Source organism: Lepidochelys kempii, unplaced genomic scaffold, assembly GCF_965140265.1.
Source record: "Lepidochelys kempii isolate rLepKem1 unplaced genomic scaffold, rLepKem1.hap2 scaffold_37, whole genome shotgun sequence".
Classification (NCBI taxonomy): Eukaryota; Metazoa; Chordata; order Testudines; family Cheloniidae; genus Lepidochelys; species Lepidochelys kempii.
In genome coordinates, this window is record NW_027333638.1 from 392239 (window position 1) to 411123 (window position 18885).

General features: G+C 47.6%; 1 protein-coding gene and 1 non-coding gene across 2 annotated transcripts in view; both read right to left on the reverse strand.

The window, feature by feature from the left end:
* The window catches only part of LOC140904590 (uncharacterized), a 565656-nt gene that overhangs the window by 69957 nt on the left and 476814 nt on the right, over window positions 1-18885 (reverse strand).
* On the reverse strand, window positions 9189-9260 carry TRNAE-CUC (transfer RNA glutamic acid (anticodon CUC)). Its single transcript has one exon. It is a non-coding gene; the product is annotated as a tRNA-Glu (tRNA).

The following is an 18885-nucleotide window of genomic DNA, read 5'->3' on the forward strand; positions in this document are numbered from 1 at the left end:
CCTCCTGTAAAGCGTCAGGGGGTCCTGCTGGGAGGAGGAGGGGGTTCCAGGCAAATGGGCTGGCAGATCCTGGTGGAGGGCAGGTGGGGGTCCTAGGCAGGCAATGGGGAAATCCCAGGCAGGCAGTGAAGGACTATAAAATGACTCTACACAAACAGCCCCCCACCCCATTTCTCCTGCCATTTGCAGGAGCAAATCCAGCCATGGGGGAGCAAACAACCCAGGAATGAGAGTTTCCTAGCAGACAGGCATGGAGAGGGCACAGGGAAAAGGAGATAGAGAGACTGACAGGGTCTGTGGGATAAAAGAGTTTTGAAAGAGATTTCCAGCTCTCTCATCTGCCCAGACAGATGTATTACTGCACTGTGGGGAGAATCACTTTCCTGTGGACAAGAGGAGGATCAGAGAGAGGAAAACCCAGTTCCTGACTCGATGTCCCTCCTGCTGGGGTGTGGCTGCCGTGGGGTCAGTGTCAGAGGGAATCCTCGAAAGGGACTCCTTTGGTTCTGCTTTTTTCTAGGATTGCGTTCAGAGACTTTGTTTTGGGATGCGGGAGAGAGAAAGGAGGTTAAAAGTGTGTCTGTGGGCTTAGCCTGGCAGGAGGGGCCAGGTCTCTGCTGTAATCCAGAGATTAAATAGAGAGTTGTCACTTTGGATGGGCTATCACCAGCAGGAGAGTGAATTTGTGTGGGGGGCGGAGGGTGAGAAAACCTGGATTTGTGTTGGAAATGGCCCAACTTGATGATCACTTTAGATAAGCTATTACCAGCAGGACAGTGGGGTGGGAGGAGGTATTGTTTCATATTCTCTGTGTGTATATAAAATCTGCTGCAGTTTCCACGGTATGCATCCGATGAAGTGAGCTGTAGCTCACGAAAGCTCATGCTCAAATAAATTGGTTAGTCTCTAAGGTCCCAGAAGTACTCCTTTTCTTTTAGCATTTTCTCAGTACGGCAGAATCTCAGATCTCACTCTGCAGGGAAAGAGCCTGGGGGAAGCGTGATGTGAAATGAACTAATGCCCGTTCCCTAACCTCCACAACGGCCCTTCTCGCCCTGCCAGGCTGCAGAACGACGCTCACGTTTCGTTCTGGTTCATCCCGTCCTCCCATGGGACAGGGGAGCGACATGGCTGCAGAGGAGCCAGCTCAGGTAGGGATTATTGGGGGGGTTCTGATCTGTTCCTGCAGGAGGGAGAGGGACAGCAAATACACGGGAGAGGGGAAGGTTAACATGGTCTGGTTTGGAGGTTAGAGCAGGGCAGGAAATGCACAGGGTGGAGAAAGGGAGGAGGCCAGAGCGTGGCAGACCTGCCTGGAGTTGTTTAATAAGTGGTCTACGTTCTTGGAACAGACCCATGAGGTTCGGAGGTGGAAATGCTCCAGTTTGGTGAACAGAAAATAACCCACGTAAATGGGGCTGGGAAAAAGGACCAGACTCCTCGTGCTGGAGCCTGACCCAACTAACCAGCGGGTGCCTTGAAATTGAAGGGGGAAGCCACCTGTCAGGCTTAGGGGAGATTCTCCTGCCTCATATCCAGCTCCTCACAAGGAGGAGGGAGTTGGGCTTCCTACAAGAGATCTCTCCCTAGACCCTGCTTGTGGCAGCATCTCCGGTATCAGTCTGTGGCTAGTAGGTGTGTGATGGATCTGCTGGGAGAGAGGAGGGGCTCTCTCTTCGCCCCCTCACCCTAGTGTTTCCTGGGTGCTCTGAGCGGGGTGGGGGTGGGACTCTGTTGACTGCGGTCCACCCAGAGTTTCGTTTGATTGGCTCCTCTCCCCCATGAATAGTGGGGCTGTGAGTGGGGCAGCAGGTCCTGAGTGTGGGGCTCTGGCTCTTTCAGGGGCCGGTGACCTTCGAGGAGGTGGCTGTGTATTTCACCAGGGAAGAGTGGGCTCTGCTGCACCCCGCTCAGAGAGCCCTCTACAGAGACGTCATGCAGGAGACCTATGAGACTGTGACCTCGCTGGGTAAGGGTTCCTGTCCCCTCGGTTCTTGGAAGGGGAACTGAAGAGATGAGGTTCACGCCACCCCCACAATGCCACCTCTACTCTGTCCTGTTCCAGCATCACCCCAGCATGCCAGTGACACACACACGACCAGAGACCCTCCCTTGCTGCTGAACGCTGTGGGAAGAGAGCACAGGAGCAGAATCGCACAGTGTCAAATATCTCCTGTTTGCAAAAGTAAAACGGGGGGTTAGGTCCAGCATAACGAGCAGAAGCTTCCTACCCCTGGCCTTCTCTCAAACCCTGAGCTTTCCACCCAGACCAGAAAGTGCTTGGAGTGTAAGAAGCAGGCTGCTGGGGTCAGAGCGGCTGGTCCAGGGTTACTGATCACACAGACCTTGAATGCTGGCTGGGGGAATCCAGACAAGGGAGCTCCAGCAGCAGAACATTGAAACTCAGCCAGGATTACAGATGACACAACTCCTCACTGCTCCGGATTGCCCCGTGCATGGGACAATGGCCTCGGTTGCTGGTGAAAATCCTTGAGACCTGGAGAGTTGCTCCCCCATCCGCATGTGCACTAACCACAATCTACCTTCTCTGCAGACTTGGTTTTTTGAGTCCCTCATTCCTGAAGTCACATGACCCCGATTCTTATTTTTCACATTCTGCTTTTCTAGACTATTTAGAGTCTGTTGCTTGTGAATGATAGTTTCTAATTTCCCAGTGTTCTCCACAGCCAGGGATTTTCCTACTCCCTCCCATTGCACTGGACTCACTAGGTTCCCTGGTATTTAAGAACGGCCACACTGGGACAGACCAAAGGTCCATCTAGCCCAGTGTCCTGTCTTCCGACAGTGACCAGCGCCGGGTGTCCCAGAGGGAATGAAGAGAACAGGGAATCATGAAGTGATTCATCTCCTGTCACCCATTCACAGCTTATGACAAACAGAAGTTAGGGACACCATCCCTGCCCATCCTGGCTAATAACCATTCACGGACCTGTCCTCAATAGATTTCTCATGGTGTTTGTTTGTTTTTTTTGTATCCCTATTATAATCTTGGCCTTCACAACGTCCTCTGGCAAGGAGTTCCCCAGGTTGACTGTGCGTTGTGTGAAGAAATACTTCCTTTTGTTTCTTATAAACCTCTGCCTATTAATTTGATTGGGTGATTCCTAGTCCTTGTGTTCTGAGAAGGAGTAAATAACACTTCCTTCTTTAATTTCTCCACAGCAGACATGCTTTTATAGACCTCTCTCATATGCCCTCTTGTCTCTTTTTCCAAGCTGAAAAGTCCCAGTCTTACATATCTCTCCTCATACAGAAGCTGTTTCATACTCCTAGTCTGGGTTTTTTTGCCCTTTTCTGAACCTTTTCCAATTGCAATGTATCTTTTTTGAGATGGGCCGACCACATCTGCACACAATATTCAAGATGTGGGCGTACCATGGATTTATATAGAGGCAAGTTATGTACTGTCTTATTATCTATCCCTTTCTTAATGATTCCCAACACCCTGTTCGCTTTTTGACTGCCTCTGCACCCTGAGTGGATGTTTTCAGAGAACTATCGACAATGACTCCAAGATCCCTCTCTTGAGTGGAAACAGCTAATGTAGACCCCATCATTTTATATGTATAGTTGGGATTATGTTTTCCAATGGGCTGCACTAGGTGCTATCCTGACATCTAGGACTGCTGAGATCCTGCATTCAGTGAGATCCCTGCCCTTCCTGTTCCCGTTCTCATAAAACAAGAAGAGCATCCAAATGCGTGTTTACCTTCATTCCCTCAGCGGTCCTCATGGGAATCCCTGATCGGTTCCAAAGTGCATTAAAACCTTTGTTAAAGGGTTACCTCTTGGTGGTTGTCAGGTCCTGTGAGTTTGTAGCCCAGAAAGACCCCCCTCAGTCAGCTCAAACTCAGCTGTTTATCCCCCAAAAGTCTGTCGTCTTCAGTCTCCTGAATGAGGGGAAATCCGTCACTACCCCTTTCTGCGTTGGGTAAAGCTTCAAAAGGTGGAGCTCTGCATAACCAGCCTTGAGATCTGGCATTCATCACCCTGTAGTGATACCAGCTTGCACAGGAAACCCATCCCGCAGCCCTTCCTGGTATCATGTGGCGCATCTCGGCATCATAGTCTGTGAAGAATTCATGCTTTCAAAGGCTGGCTTAGATATACAGATAACAGTCATAATTAGGGCAAGAGTTTGCAGGCAATGAAAACAGATTAATTGACAAACGTGAGCAATATCTAATCCTTTAAAGCCTGAAAGTGCCTTGGGGGGAGGGGACAGGAGCCGGCTGTGTGGGGGCGGTGGGGCTCAGATACTGGGCATTGAGAGCCTAGAGCCAGCTGTGCGCTGGAGAGACGGGGCATGAACCAGCTGTGTACAGGGCAGATGAGCAGGGGAGAGGTGCTGTGGACACGGCCACGAGCAGCTGTGAGTGCCGTCCTCTCTGCAGCATGATGAGAGAGCCTGGCGTCCCACTGCCGATCCCAGACTTGTATAAGGAGGGAAGAAATTGGCATCAAGTCTCAACCGCAGCCAGCCTGTGCCCTGGGGAGGAGCCGGGTGTATCCAGGGTGAAATCTGGGGGATTGTGACCCTGCATGCCCCACCCACCCTCTGATCAGCAATTCCGGATATTAACGGTGATTCCAGAAACAAAGAGTAATTTTGGAAAAAATGCAGTCCTAGCGACAATTTCAGGAAAACACTGGCCCTGGTTGTAACATTAATTCCGATAGTCTCAAGATCTAGGCCTGTGTTGATCATATCTGCCACTCTGCCTTCACGGAGTTCACTCTGCTGGTGGGTTGTACCCCTTCCCCCATTCTGTGTCTGCCTTGTCTATTTAGATTGAAACTTCTTCAGGACACGGGCCATCAACGCTTCTCGGTTGGTACTGTGCCTAGCAAAATGAGGACCCACTGTTAGTTGGCCCTTAGGCACTAAGGTAATGAATATGATTTATAATAATCATCTCCTGGCAATTTGAGCCAAGGAAGCCGGCCTTGGGACGTTACTACTTAAAAGTGAGCTGGGCTTAAAAGCATGGAATATTCTTTGTGACAAGTATCCCACAAATTCCACTGACCTCCCTTGTTTTCTTTGCCTTGAGCAGGGTTTCCAGTTTCCAGAACTGATGTGATCTCGCAGCTGGAACGAGGGGAGGAGTCGTGCGTCCCAGACCTTCATGGCTCTAAGAAAAAAGTGCTCCCGAGAGCTGCCTGCATAGGTGAGGCATTGGTTAAACCAACCCCAAAACTGTCAGTGAATACAGGAAACATTTGGGATGCCCTACAAAGACCTTGTGAGCTCTCCAAATTCAGCATTGTTCCCTGCAGATGTAGAATCGTTAGGCAGAGGTCACTCATGGCTTCCCACTATCCTGACTGACAACTAGCAGCAGGTCCCTCCCCGATCTCGCTGTCCCCTGAAATTTCTTCTGAGATACGGACCCAGAACTGATCCCTTCCTTTCTCTCCTCTGGGGAAGGTTTAAGGGAAAATCAGCTCCTGATAGGTTTGATCTGTCCTGTACACATTTTGGTTCCTTCATCCCTTTTCCCATTCTTCTCTCTGACATTTCCTTTCTCTCTGGCGCAGGCAGGATGCCCTGAGTGTGGGAAACACTTCAAGCAGAGCTCACACCTTATTACACATCGGAAAATCCACACGGGTGAGAAACCTTACCGATGCCCTGAGTGTGGGAAACACTTCAAGCAGAGCTCACACCTTATTACACATCGGAAAATCCACACGAGTGAGAAACCTTACGGATGCCCTGAGTGTGGGAAACACTTCATTGACAGTTCATCCCTCCTCTCCCATCAGCGAATCCACACCGGTGAGGGACCCTACATATTCTCTGAGTGCGGGAAAAGCTTCAATCAGAGCTCTACCCTAATCACACATCAGAGAACGCACACAGGAGAGACCCCCTACATGTGCTCACACTGGGCTTGATGGACCATTGGTCTGACCCAGTCTATGACCTGTCGTGTGTTCTTATGTAAGCCCTCTGCGGCCTTGTCTACACGGGCAAGTTTCTGCACAGGAAAGCAGCTTTCTGCGGTGTAACTCCCGAGGTGTGCACGCAGATTTCGTGATGCATGATAGAAAGGGGCCATGACAGGGACACACTGCCGTGCGGGGTCAAAGTGAAGGAGCTGTGACACGCCTACCACAAGGTGCAGGAGGCAAACTGCTGCTCCATATTGGGGCCTAACTAACCCCAGCATCACGGCAAGAATCTACCTAGCAGCTGGAGAAAAAATATGAATGAGAGTCACAGACACCCCCACGTGGCCTGTCTCTTCCCCAATCTCAACACCTGGAAGATTGTCTGGAAGACTCAGAATTTGAACTGCGGAGATTGGTCCCAGGCTGAGAGGGAATTCAGTCTGTGTATTAAGAACTCAACATTGCCTGGAGCAACCAGTGAGTGAGAAAAGCTGTTTGACCCAATTTTTGCTTAGTATATTCAAATTAGAGTTTAGACTGGGAGTCTATTTTCGTTTGTTTTGTAACCACTTTTGACCTCTGTGACCAACACTTATACTCAGTTAAAATCTAACTTTCTGTAGTTAATAAACTTATTTTACTATTTTATACTTACTCCTGAGTTTGTCCAAAGTGCTTGGGAAAGTTGCTCACATGACAAAGGCTGGTGCATGTCCCCTTTATTTTTGATGAAGTGGCGAACTAATTAATGAGCTTACACTTTTCAAGAGAAGGCCGTGAGCCGTGTAAGATGGTACATTTCTGAGGTGCAAGGCTGAGAGCTGGGGAGATATGCTGGTGTCTCTGCATAACTGAGGAGTGGTTTATAGAGCATTCATGCAACTGAGTTGGGTGCTTTGCTGCATGTTGTTGGCCAAATGATCATAGAATCCTAGGATATCGGGGTTGGAAGGGACCTCAGGAGGTATCTAGTCCAACCCCCTGCCCAGAGGAGGACCAATCCCCAACTAAATCATCCCAGCCAGGGCTTTCTCAAGCCTGACCTGAAAAACTTCCAAGGAAGGCGATTCCACCACCTTCCTAGGTAACGCATTTCAGTGTTTCACCACCCTCCTAGTGAAAAAGTTTTTCCTAATTTCCAACCTAAACCTCCCCCACTGCAACTTGACCATTACTCCTTGTCCTGTCCTCTTCTACCGCTGAGAATAGTCTAGAACCAACAAGTTCTCCCTGCTTGTTTCCCAGGCTTCGTGCATTTATGTATAGGGACTTGAGATAACCCGCTGATCGCCCCTCTTTCTCAGGATGAGGCAGGAGCCCTCCTCTCTCCTGCACTCCTGCTCGTGCTTCCTCCTGGTATCCCACTTCCCCACTTACCTCAGGGCTTTGGTCTCCTTCCCCTGGTGAACCTAGTTTAAAGCCCTCCTCACTAGGTTAGCCAGCCTGCTTGCAAAGATGCTCTTCCCTCTCTTCGTTAGGTGGAGCCTGTCTCTGCCTAGTACTCCTCCTTCTTGGAACACTATCCCATGGTCAAAGAATCCAAAGCCTTCTCTCCGACACCACCTGCGTAGCCATTCATTGATTTCCACGATTCGACAGTCCCTACCCCGGCCTTTTCCTTCCACGGGGAGGATGGACGAGAACACCACTTGCACCTCAAACTCCTTTATCCTTCTTCCCAGGGCCACGAAGTCCGCAGGGATCCGCTCAAGGTCATTCTTGGTAGTATCATTGGTGCCCACGTGGAGGAGCAGGAAGGGGTAGCGATCCGAGGGCTTGATGAGTCTCGGCAGTCTCTCCGTCACATCGCGAATCTTAGCTCCTGGCAAGCAGCAGACTTCTTGGTTTTCCCGGTTGGGATGGCAGATAGATGACTCAGTCCTCCTGAGCAGAGAGTCCCTGACCACCACCGCCCGCTGCCTCCTCTTGGGAGCGGTGGTCGTGGAACCCCCAACCCTAGCACAGTGCATCTCATGCCTTCCAATTGGCGCAGTCTCCTTCTGCTCCCTTCCCTCAGATGTATCCTCTGGTCCACTCTCCGCATTAGTACCTGTGGAGACAACATGAAAACGGTATCTGCCCTGTATCTGCCCTGCTGGTACCTGGACGCTCCCCATTCTTCTTCTGGAGGTCACATGATGCCAAATTTCTTCACCGTCCTCCTGTCCCCGATGTGCAGCCTGCTCTGAATCTGTTTTTCTATGATTCTCTGTGTGCTGTGTGGATTTGTGTGTGGGTCTGATTTTTGTTAATGCCTGCATGGGCCTGTGCAGTGTGTGATTTTCTCTTTCTCTCTCTGTGTTTCTCTCTCTGTTTGTATCTTCATGTGTAAATTCACTGGAATGTTTAAAAATATCCACAGCTTTGCTAATTTTCACCAGGAATTTTTCTCAGTCAACAAATTCTCACTTGTTCCCTACCGAAGTGTTTACTCTTGGATGGCATCAAATTAATCTATGAAATTCTGAACTGAAACCTCACCTGCTTTTCAGGGATTCTTCCTTAGACTCAGAGGACCAAGAGCTGGAAAATTCACCTAATTCAGTTTAAAGGCAAAGCTTCACTGAGAGTTGAAATTCCAAGCCCTTGTTTACAAAATGAGAAAAAGAGCCAGGGGAAGCACTTCTTTTTGGTTCACAGAATAAAGCGTTTGTCATTTAAGGGTTTGTTTCCCATATTTTAAAACCACAAGGGGTCTTCGTAAACACCCAGTCTGATCTCCTGTCTAGCACGGGCCCGAAACCTGCGCCCGAAGAATTCCTTTCCAACTAGAACAGATCTGTTTAAAAAAAAAAATAGATCCAATTTTGATTTGAAAATTTCCAGGAATGGAGACTCCACCAGGACTCTGGGTAAGATTTTCAATGGTTAATTCCCTTCCCTGTCAGAAAGCACGCCTTATTTCCAATCTGAATGTGTCTAGCTTCACTTCCAGCCATTGGCTCACATTATACATTTGTCTGTTAGATTGAAGAGCCTGTTCGTAAGTATTGTTCCCCATGTAGGTATTTAGGGAGTGAGATTGTCATCCCCTAAATCTTATCTGAGCTCTTTGTGACTAATTTGCACCTGTCTATTTGTGGACATCTAGATGCACAGTGGAAACATGCCCACATTCTGCTCCTAGTCAGTGGGAAGCTTTGATTTTGATATGGTCTCCAAAGCCCTCGCCAACATCTCGTAGAAGATGGGGGAATCAGGGAAAAACCATCAATTTGTTAAAATTGCAAATGAAGAATAAATTAAGGTGTTTTGCTGTAAAGTCACTTTTCCCTGACTGGGAATTGAACCCAGGTCGTGGCGGTGAGAGCGCCAAATCCTAACCACTAGACCACCAGGGAGAGGAGGATAATGCTGTTCTTCTCAGCTGTGCTACACTTTTAGGCTATTTTCTGTCCAATTTCTGAAACCTTCTTTGTCCATTCCCTGAGTGGCTAAGAGCAGAGCGGGCAGGAACCCCTGTGCTCAGGGTCATAACCTGAGCCCAACCCAAGCCACTGAAACAAACTCAAATGCTGCGTCAGTTTCCTCCACTCGGATCACAGAGCAACACAAAGAAAACCCAGGAGGAACAATCCTCCTCTGCCTTCATTCACCCCATTGCAACCCTCTCAGCAGCCAACGTGGGCCTTCTTCTGGGAAGGACATTGAGCTGATAGGAACTTTGGCATAGAGAGCAAGGGAGGGAGTTTGCTCTCCCTCGGTGTGAGCTGATTGCATTCTGACTCCATGTAACAGGGCTCTGAGTTTTGCCATCTTCTGAATTCTGTGTCCTCAACAAGCAGCCAAAGTGCTGAACCTCCTGGACCCTTCTGCTGGGAGCATGGGGATTGCACAAGAGCTGCAAGCCCTTTTTACCTCTCCTTGTCCTACTCAGCTTCCCCAGACTTTCCCCACCAGTGGTTTCATCAGACTCTGGAGGAATCTAAGTCCCTGCAGGTTTCCCTCACCCACCTCGTAAGGGAAACAGTGATTCCCTTCTCTGACACTCCTGGGGCCACATTTTCTTTGAGGAGCTTCTCCCCAGGGGGTGTGATGTCCTGCAAAGATGCAAAATCACTTACCGTGGAATTCTCTCCCCAGAACATCTGAGACAATATTGACTTAAACAATGAACTAACTGTGATCATCTGCCCTTCCTTCAGTTACTTTGGGTTCTGCTGTTGTTCACCATTTCTGAGTGGAGATTTTAAATCACAGCTATTTCTTCATTAGCATGTCATGGGCTACTATCAGCAGGAGGAAAAATCACTTTTTGTAGTGGTAATCAGGGTGGCCCATTTCAAACAGTTCTCTGTGAGTTCAATCCTTGAGGGGGCCATTTAGAGATCTGGGGCAAAAATTGGGGATTGGTCCTGCCTTGAGCAGTGGATTGGACTAGATGACCTCCTGAGGTCCCTTCCAACCCTGATCTTCTATGATTTTAAGGCAACCCCCATCTTTTCATGGACTCTGTATATATATCTTCCTGCTGTATTTTCCACTCCATGCATGTGATGAAGTGGGTTTTAGCCCAGGAAAGATTACGCCCAAATAAATTTGTTAGTCTCCAAGGTGCCACAAGTCCTCCTCATTGTTTTTGCTGACTAACACGGCTACCACTCTGAAAGGAAATCAGTGTTATTTCAAATGAAATGTGAAGTTGTCTGTTAAAAGGCTGGCTTGGAAATTTCCATTTGTTCTTTTCTCATTCCTCACACCCCGACCCTGCCTAGACAGGAAAGGAGGGGAAATGTGATCATCAGTCAATAGAGGTTTCTGACATGAAAAGGAGACATGAGGCTGCTTGTAGTTAACTCAAAAGAAATGAAAGAGGGGAAACTGCTTTCTGGGAGCTAAATCATAGAAGATTAGGGTTGGAAGGGACCTGAGGAAGTCATCTAGTCCAACCCCCTGCTCAAAGCAGGACCAATCCCCAATCTTTGCCCCAGATGGCCCCCTCAAGGATGGAGCTCACAACCCTGGGTTTAGAAGGCCAATGCTCAAACCACTGAGCTATCCCTCCCCACTCAATTAAGGTGTTTTGATGTAAAGTCACTTTTCCCTGACTGGGACTTGAACCCAGGCCATGGCAGTGAGAGCTCCAAATCTCCAGGGAGAGGACAAAGGGTTGGGATTCTTCGAGGCTCATATTTGTTAAGTAGCTGGCAATCTCCAAACTTATGGTCTATTCCTTCCCTCAAAATTCAGGGTAATCCCCACCTTCCGACCCTAAAGTTTCATGAAAGGAAAAAATAATGAGGAAGAAAGCTTGATAAATGACTTGGAGGGAATGAAAAGAAAAATAATCAGAAGCAAAACAAGACACTGTTTCTGCCCGAGGACCCGGAGGCCTTTCATGCCTGAGGCGAACGTGGTAATAACCTACACTGCAAAAACCAGTCGTGGCGAGCTTTTCGCCTCTTTAGTTGAGCTTTCTCAGTAGCCACTGCGTCAGCTATTTCAGCGTTTCTCTTTGAGGAACAGGAGCACAAAGAACACCAATGGCTTCTTTTTTACCTCAGATATCCGTCAGAAACGCTACGATAGCTCCTCCAGTTTCCCCTTCTCACCAGGAGACAAAACGCAGGAAGGCGCCAAACCAAGAAAGCTCACTTTGACTTCACTTTCCCATGGGCATTCCCCTGCCAGCTCCCTGGCACAGCAATACAAGACACAAGAAATGCAGGAAGATAAAGCTGAGTGAAGGAAACCTGCAGGTACTTCGATCCCTCCAGCGTCAGAGGAAACCATTTGTGGGGAAGGGTCCGGCTTACCGAGGAGGACAAAGAGACGAAACATGGACTCGCCGACGCTGTGCAAAACATCATGACACCAGACCCCATGTGACGCGAGGGTTCGCACTTTGGCTGCTTCCTGCCTGCACAGAGTTGACAAACCGGGGGCAGCCAAAGCTGGGAAACCTGATTCTAGACACTGAGTCAGAATGCTACCTGCTCACGTCAAGTGGAAGCAAATCCCCTCCCTGGCTTTCTATGCCAAAATTATAATCAGCGGAGTGGTTTCCCTGGACAAGCCACTTGGTAGGCGGGAGAAGGATGCAGTGGGGTAAATGAAAGCAGAGGAGGATTGTTCCTCTTTTGTGTTGCTCTTGGGATTCTGATGGAGGAACCTAAAGCATAATTTGAGCTTATTTCAATGCTTTTCCCTGAGCTCAGGTTATGAGCACAGGGGTACCTTCACTCTCTGTTCTTGTCCCCTCTGAAATGGGGAATGGACCATTTCCTAAACTGGAGAGAAAGTAGCCTTAGAAAGCATAGAGGGTAGTCAACTATTTTTTGTCAAGGTCCAAAATCTCAGTCAAGATATGATCAAGGTCCAGACTCCAGAGAAAATAATTTTAAAAAATCATAATAATAAGTAAATAAAAAGATTTCAGGGTCCACTAAAAATTTCTGGCTGTCTAGAGTTGGCCCGTGGTACACCTGTTGAGTACCCTTGGTCTACTGGTTAGGAGTCTCGTTGATGCTGCCTTGGTTCCATCCTCAGTCAGGGAAAGAAACTTCTCGACACAATTCTCCATTCAGTCTTCACTGCAAATTAAAAAAACCTCAGAACTTTCACTCCAATAGCTTATTATCTGGCCATTTTGTGCCCTGTCCCTTATAAACACAAAAAGGGGCCTTTTTAAATACCAAAGACTATGAGAATGGGGGAGAACTGGCTGACTCCAGCTGCCCATCTCTATTCACTTGTGTGCCGAATTGAATGAATCTCTTTGGATACACAGCAATTGTGAAGCATAAATCTGCTTCAGTGGATATACTGGAAGCGATATTGTCTAAATAACACCTGGCTTTTTTCAAAACCAGCAATCGTCACAAGAGGTCCCAGAATCGTCTGAGATTGCCTCTAGCTGACAAAGGGGCCCATTTTTCAGCTAGGAATTCAACTTCTTTGTTCCCTTTTCTCTGCTTTGAGTCTCTTTCCACTTGTCCCAGGTAGTGTGGCGAGCAAACGCGCAGGTGGGTGAGATAATATCTTTGACTGGGCCAGCTTCTGTTGGGGACAAAGACAAGCTTTTCTGGGACATGCATGGCTACAACTACATAGCAAATGCTCATAAGCCATGAATTAGTTCTTCTTTCACACTGGAAAGCATCACTTTTGGTATGACACCAAGAAATTATTTATTAGCCCGTATAACCGTTTCTTCTCCACATGTTGAGATTATCTTTCGCCTGTAATGCCATCACGTATTAAAATTCCAAATGGCCAATTAGCAAGCACCAAAATAAAGAACAGCCAATTATTAATCTGCCTCACCCCTAGCCCTGCCCAGGATCTCTGCATTGGTTTAGAAAATATTTTCACATAGATATTTGCAAATTGGGAAGTTTTAAACTGTGTCAGCTTCCGTCTAGAAAGAGAGAGTGGTAAGCTAAATTGTTCCAACACAGATTTCCCCATCTACGTGAGAGACAGAATTAGAAAGAAGTAAGGAAAGTGAATCCAAGGTAAATGATTCTGACCTTTCCTTTGAAATGTTCAGTGCAATAAATCAGTGAATATTCCCATAAGTAAACTCCTGTAAGTGACAAAAAAGAGGGCATGGGAAAAGGCTGTCAAATGTTAAATGTGTTAAACTTTAATTTATGAGCAAAATTGTGTGGCCATTAAATTACAACCCTAAAATATCGTCAAAGGAAAGAAAAAGGAACAAAAAGTGTGGGAAATACGAGTGTATTTCAGCAAAGGGCTTGGAATGGAGAAAGACCAAAAGTGATCAGTCGGGGGAAAAGGCACTGTTTCTGCCTAGTTTTAAACCAGGGATATTTTGCTTGTGAAGCAAACATGATAACCACCACGCTACACTACAATCCATTGCAGAAACCAGTTGTGCCCAGCTTTGGATGTCCCCTTCTAAGGCTTTCTCAGCTGCCAGTGTATATCCGCTCCCTCAGTTCCCTTTTGAAGAACAGGACAACAAAGAACTTACTTTCCAAACTCAGACAGGCATCAGAAAAGGTGCAATGTGTCATCCAAATTGCCCTTCTCACAATGAGGCCAAAACGCAGGCAAATCTCATAAGCAAGAAACCTCACATCCACTCCACTTCTCCATAGACATTTCCCTGCCAGCTCCTCGGGAGCAACCAACAAGACAAGAAACCAAAATGCAGTAAAATCAAGGGCACGTTTCCCACCACAGGTTTCACTGACTGCGAAGGGTCATGTAGAAATGTTTTGCCTTTTCATACCTGAAGACTTGGTTATTCTCTCCTTCCCTGAACTGGAATGGAAAGCGAGGAGATAGGTGTGAGAACAAGCACTCCTAAGCAAAGGAAACAAGGCACCCAGCATATAACCCATCAGCAGGAGATTAAAACCTGGGCTACACTACACAGTTAGGCCCGCCGACAGCATTTTAGGTTGTCCTAATTACCTCACGGTGCACGCTACAGCCTTGTCCCATCTATGTAAGTGCCCTGCTACACCCACATAGTAACTCCAGCTCCTCAAGAGGCACGGGGATTGCGTTGGGGTCGTTAGGACAACACAGTGTCTGTGTAGACACTGCCTTACTCACAGGGGCTGCTGGCTGTCTTGCCAATGTCATGGCTTCCGGCTGGCTCCCTTCATGGCTGCCCTCCGCTCCCTGATCCCAGCAGGGCTGCACCTGCCTGGCTCCTCGCGGGGCTGCTGCACGAAAGCTCCCGGCTCCCAGCGCAGGGAGCCAAGAAGCCTGGGCACTTGGCGCCCGCCCCCACTCCTGGCTGGGAGCAGGCAGGCAAGAAGCCCAGGTGGCCAGCTCCAACTCCAGGGAGGAGGTGGGGAGTCTAGAGCCCTGGGGGTACCTGGGCTCCCAGTGGGCAGCTGCGCGGAGTGAAGAGCCCCGTTTCTCAGCCCCCCCACACTGCCCCTCTTCATTCGGTGGAAGCACTCCTGGTGAAGACGCACTCCGCCGAGAGAAGGAGGGGAGTGGGGACAAACTCAAATTAAGCTTCCGCTTCCTCCACCACGATCACAAGAGAAACTGAAAGAAAACTCAAGAGGAACAAGCCTCCTCTGCTTTCATGCGCCCCCATCACAACCCTACCTGCTTTGTTTTCTGCCTGCATTTCCTTTTGAAACTGCAATGGCTGCTCCAGAAAACGATCATGTCTCTGAATTCACAGCAACATCCTGAGGATGATAAACGTATGAAGGAATTCACGGTCCTTTATGACATAATAATAATTAATAAATTATTATTTGTATTGCAAGATTAATCTTTCCCTTTTGCAGATTCAGCTCCACATTGATTCTTGTTGCTCTTTGCAATGTATCTATCTATCTTGGCAACAGTATTTGCTGTTGTTTCAGGTGGAGCACTCAGCGTGTTACGTTTTTCTGACAATCTGTGTCTCGAAAATTCTAGCCAATATGCCTGGAACTTCCAAGAACCGTCAAATTATGAAGGAATTCCAGGTCCTTTTTTATATTACCATTTATCAGTCGTTATTATTTGTAGAGCAAAGATTAATCTTTCATTTTTTTAGATCCAGCTCTACGCTGATTCTTGTTGCTATTTGCCATGTATCTATAGCTATCTAGCTATAAAGGCAACCGGTTTTTGCTCTTGTTTCTTTGTATTTGTACACTGCAACATTTCAGCCCAAGCCACAAGACCCTGATTAATGTGACACCAGCCAGCCATGGGTGATTCATTGCACTGTAGACATATCCCAACGTTATGTCTCCACAGCGATTAAAACACCCAGGGCACCTGTCTCAGAGCCCGGGGCAGCTGACTCAGGCTTCTGGGGCTGCAGCTGCAGGGCTATAAAATGACAGTGGAGACAGATGGGCTTGAGCTCAATCTCTGAGGTCCCATGAGGGGTGAGGGTTTCCAAACCCAGGCTTCAGCAGGAACACCAGTATCTGCACCCCAATTTTCAGCCCCACAGCTTGAGCTCCAGAAGCCCACATCAGGTGACCCAGGCCAGCCCTGCTGCCATCTTTATCCCGGGAGAGAGAGACTCTACGGGGACGTCTCCATTGCAGTGTCAGCCCAGGGGTGGCAGGCTGTGCTCAAAGCAGCACCCTGGAAGCCCCATAGTCACCACTCTCATAGAATTAAGGTACGATTTGTACAGAGTCGGCCTGGTGAGCTATCATTGTAAAAGTCGTGATCTGTTGAAGGCTAATACCTGGGTGGATGGTGTGTGCTAGGCTTGTCTGGGAAGTGGTGGAGTTTTGCTCTGGGTGCGTCACTGAAATATGTGATGAGGCTGGGAAATGGCCACCGCCAGCCTTTCCGGTGTGACGCTGGAGGAGCCAGACTCGCTGCTGGCCCAGTGAAGGTATCCACGCTCCCAAGGACTCTCCCAGGAACCGTGTACAATGCGGACTCCTCCGAGACAGCCCAGAGACAATGGACACTGCTTGACTCACATCAAGGCAGAGGAACTTCCTAACAAGTTGGAAGAAATTACGAAAGAGGGGAAGAGACGTCATGACTTGGCCTCTCTCCCCCGCAATTCAACACCTTGCAACACATCTGGAGGACAAAGACTGAACTGAAATAATTCAGAGATCAGAAGAGAAGAATAATAATCCATTCAAATCAACGTCCCCAAACAGACTAGTATTGGTTTCTCAGGAGAAAACTTTCCATGTGGGGGATTTTGTTTTCCCACTCAGACCTTGCCAAGGGAAGCAGAGAGAAAATCTTTGACTTGCCTCCTTCAGAACGCTTGGCCTAGACACTCTAGCTGTGGGTCACTGTCGTGGCCTTGCTGAGAACAGGGGCATGTTAATAATTTGCAGAGGTCCCAGGGTGTTTGGGGGAGATTACGAGGCTATTACCTTTTGAGATAAAAGCTAAGAAATACAGAACGAGACAATTCTTTCATACATCTGGCCTTTAGACATATTTCATTTAAAGCAGGGGGTCTAACATGCTGTGAGAAAGTGGAAATGTTGGAAGCTCAAATAATTCCGTTTTTTCTATGTCTCGTGCGTGTGTAAATGGCACAACATGTTAATTTATAAGCACATGGTTCTTAATTTCGTTAAATATATTGTGGTGTGTTAACTATATCAAGTGGGTTGTACAACACAATGACTTTTCCATGCGTTGCCCAAAACATATTTTTAGTATTATTTACATGCACCGAACTCCTTGAACATAAAGTTGTTTATTTCATTCCTGTGCAGTGTGTTGGTAGCTCAGTTAATTGAGTTTATTGTCACTCTGTGTGTGTGTGTGAGGTACAACACGATAATTTAGTGATGCTGAAAACGTTCCCTTCTCCCTCCGGAACTGCCTTGGAATCACCTTCCCTTTGTAGATTAATCTACTCCTGTCAAGGTTCCTCCCCCAGTCTGAACTCTAGGGTACAGATGTGGGGACCTGCATGAAAAAAACCTCCTAAGCTTATCGTTACCAGCTTAGGTCAAAACTTCCCCAAGGTACAGAATATTCCCCCCGTTGTCCTTGGACTGGCCGCTACCACCACCAAACTAATACTGGTTACCAGGGAAGAGCTGTTTGGATGCGTCTTTCCCCCCAGAATACTTCCCAAAACCCTGCACCCCACTTCCTGGACAAGGTTTGGTAAAAAGCCTCACCAATTTGCCTAGGTGACTACAGACCCAGACCCTTGGATCTTAAGAACAATGAACAATCCTCCCAACACTTGCACCCCCCCCTTTCATGGGAAATGTTGGATAAAAAGCCTCACCAATTTGCATAGGTGACCACAGACCCAAACCCTTGGATCTGAGAACAATGAAAAAGCATTCAGTTTTTTACAAGAAGACTTTTAATAAAAAATAGAAGTAAATAGAAATAAAGAAATCCCCCCTGTAAAATCAGGATGGTAGATATCTTACAGGGTAATTAGATTCAAAAACATAGAGAACCCCTCTAGGCAAAACCTTAAGTTACAAAAAAGATACACAGACAGAAATAGTTATTCTATTCAGCACAATTCTTTTCTCAGCCATTTAAAGAAATCATAATCTAACACATACCTAGCTAGATTACTTACTAAAAGTTCTAAGGCTCCATTCCTGGTCTATCCCTGGCAGAAACCAGCATACAGACAGCCCCAGACCCTTTCTTTCTCTCCCTCCTCCCAGCTTTTGAAAGTATCTTGTCTCCTCATTGGTCATTTTGGTCAGGTGCCAGCGAGGTTACCTTTAGCTTCTTAACCCTTTACAGGTGAGAGGAGCTTTCCCCTGGCCAGGAGGGATTTCAAAGGTGTTTACCCTTCCCTTTATATTTATGACAACTCCTGTGTCTGTATGAGGAAAATATGGTTTCTATGAAAAAAACTCATTGTTTATTTAAAAGGACTGACACCAAACGGCCACACTATGGGGATACAACACCATGAGTAAGAACAGGAGGACTTGTGGCACCTTAGAGACGAACAAATTTATTGGAGCATAAGCTTTCGTGAGCTACATCAGATGCATGCAGTGGAAAACACAGTGGGGAGACTCCTATACACAGAGAACATGAAACAATGGGGGTTACCCTACACACTGTAACGAGAGTGATCAGGTAAGGTGAGCTATTACCAGGAGGAGAGCCGGGTGGGGTCGGGGGGAACCTTTTGTAGTGATCATTGGAATTAATTTGCAAACTGGATACAGATAACTTAGGCTTGAATAAAGACTGGGAGTGGATGGGTCATTACACAAAGTAAAACTATTTCCCCATGTTTATTTCCCGCCCCCACTGCTCTCACATGTTCTTGTCAACTGCTGGCAATGGCCGACCTTGATTACCACTGGAAATCAGAGAAAAAAAGACGAGAGCAGAGTGGTTTCTAGACATCCACCCATCCATCTAACACAGACACACATTAACTTTTCCTTCTCCTTTATGATTCTTTAATGCCTCTGGAAATACCAATTCCTAGAGGCCCCTTTCACAGAGCAAACAACCACAGAGCAATGAGAAAGCTGGGGGCTGCCAGGTTGTTGAGGGCAAGTCTTGAAAGGGATGCCCAAACAATCCAGCTGGATCCCC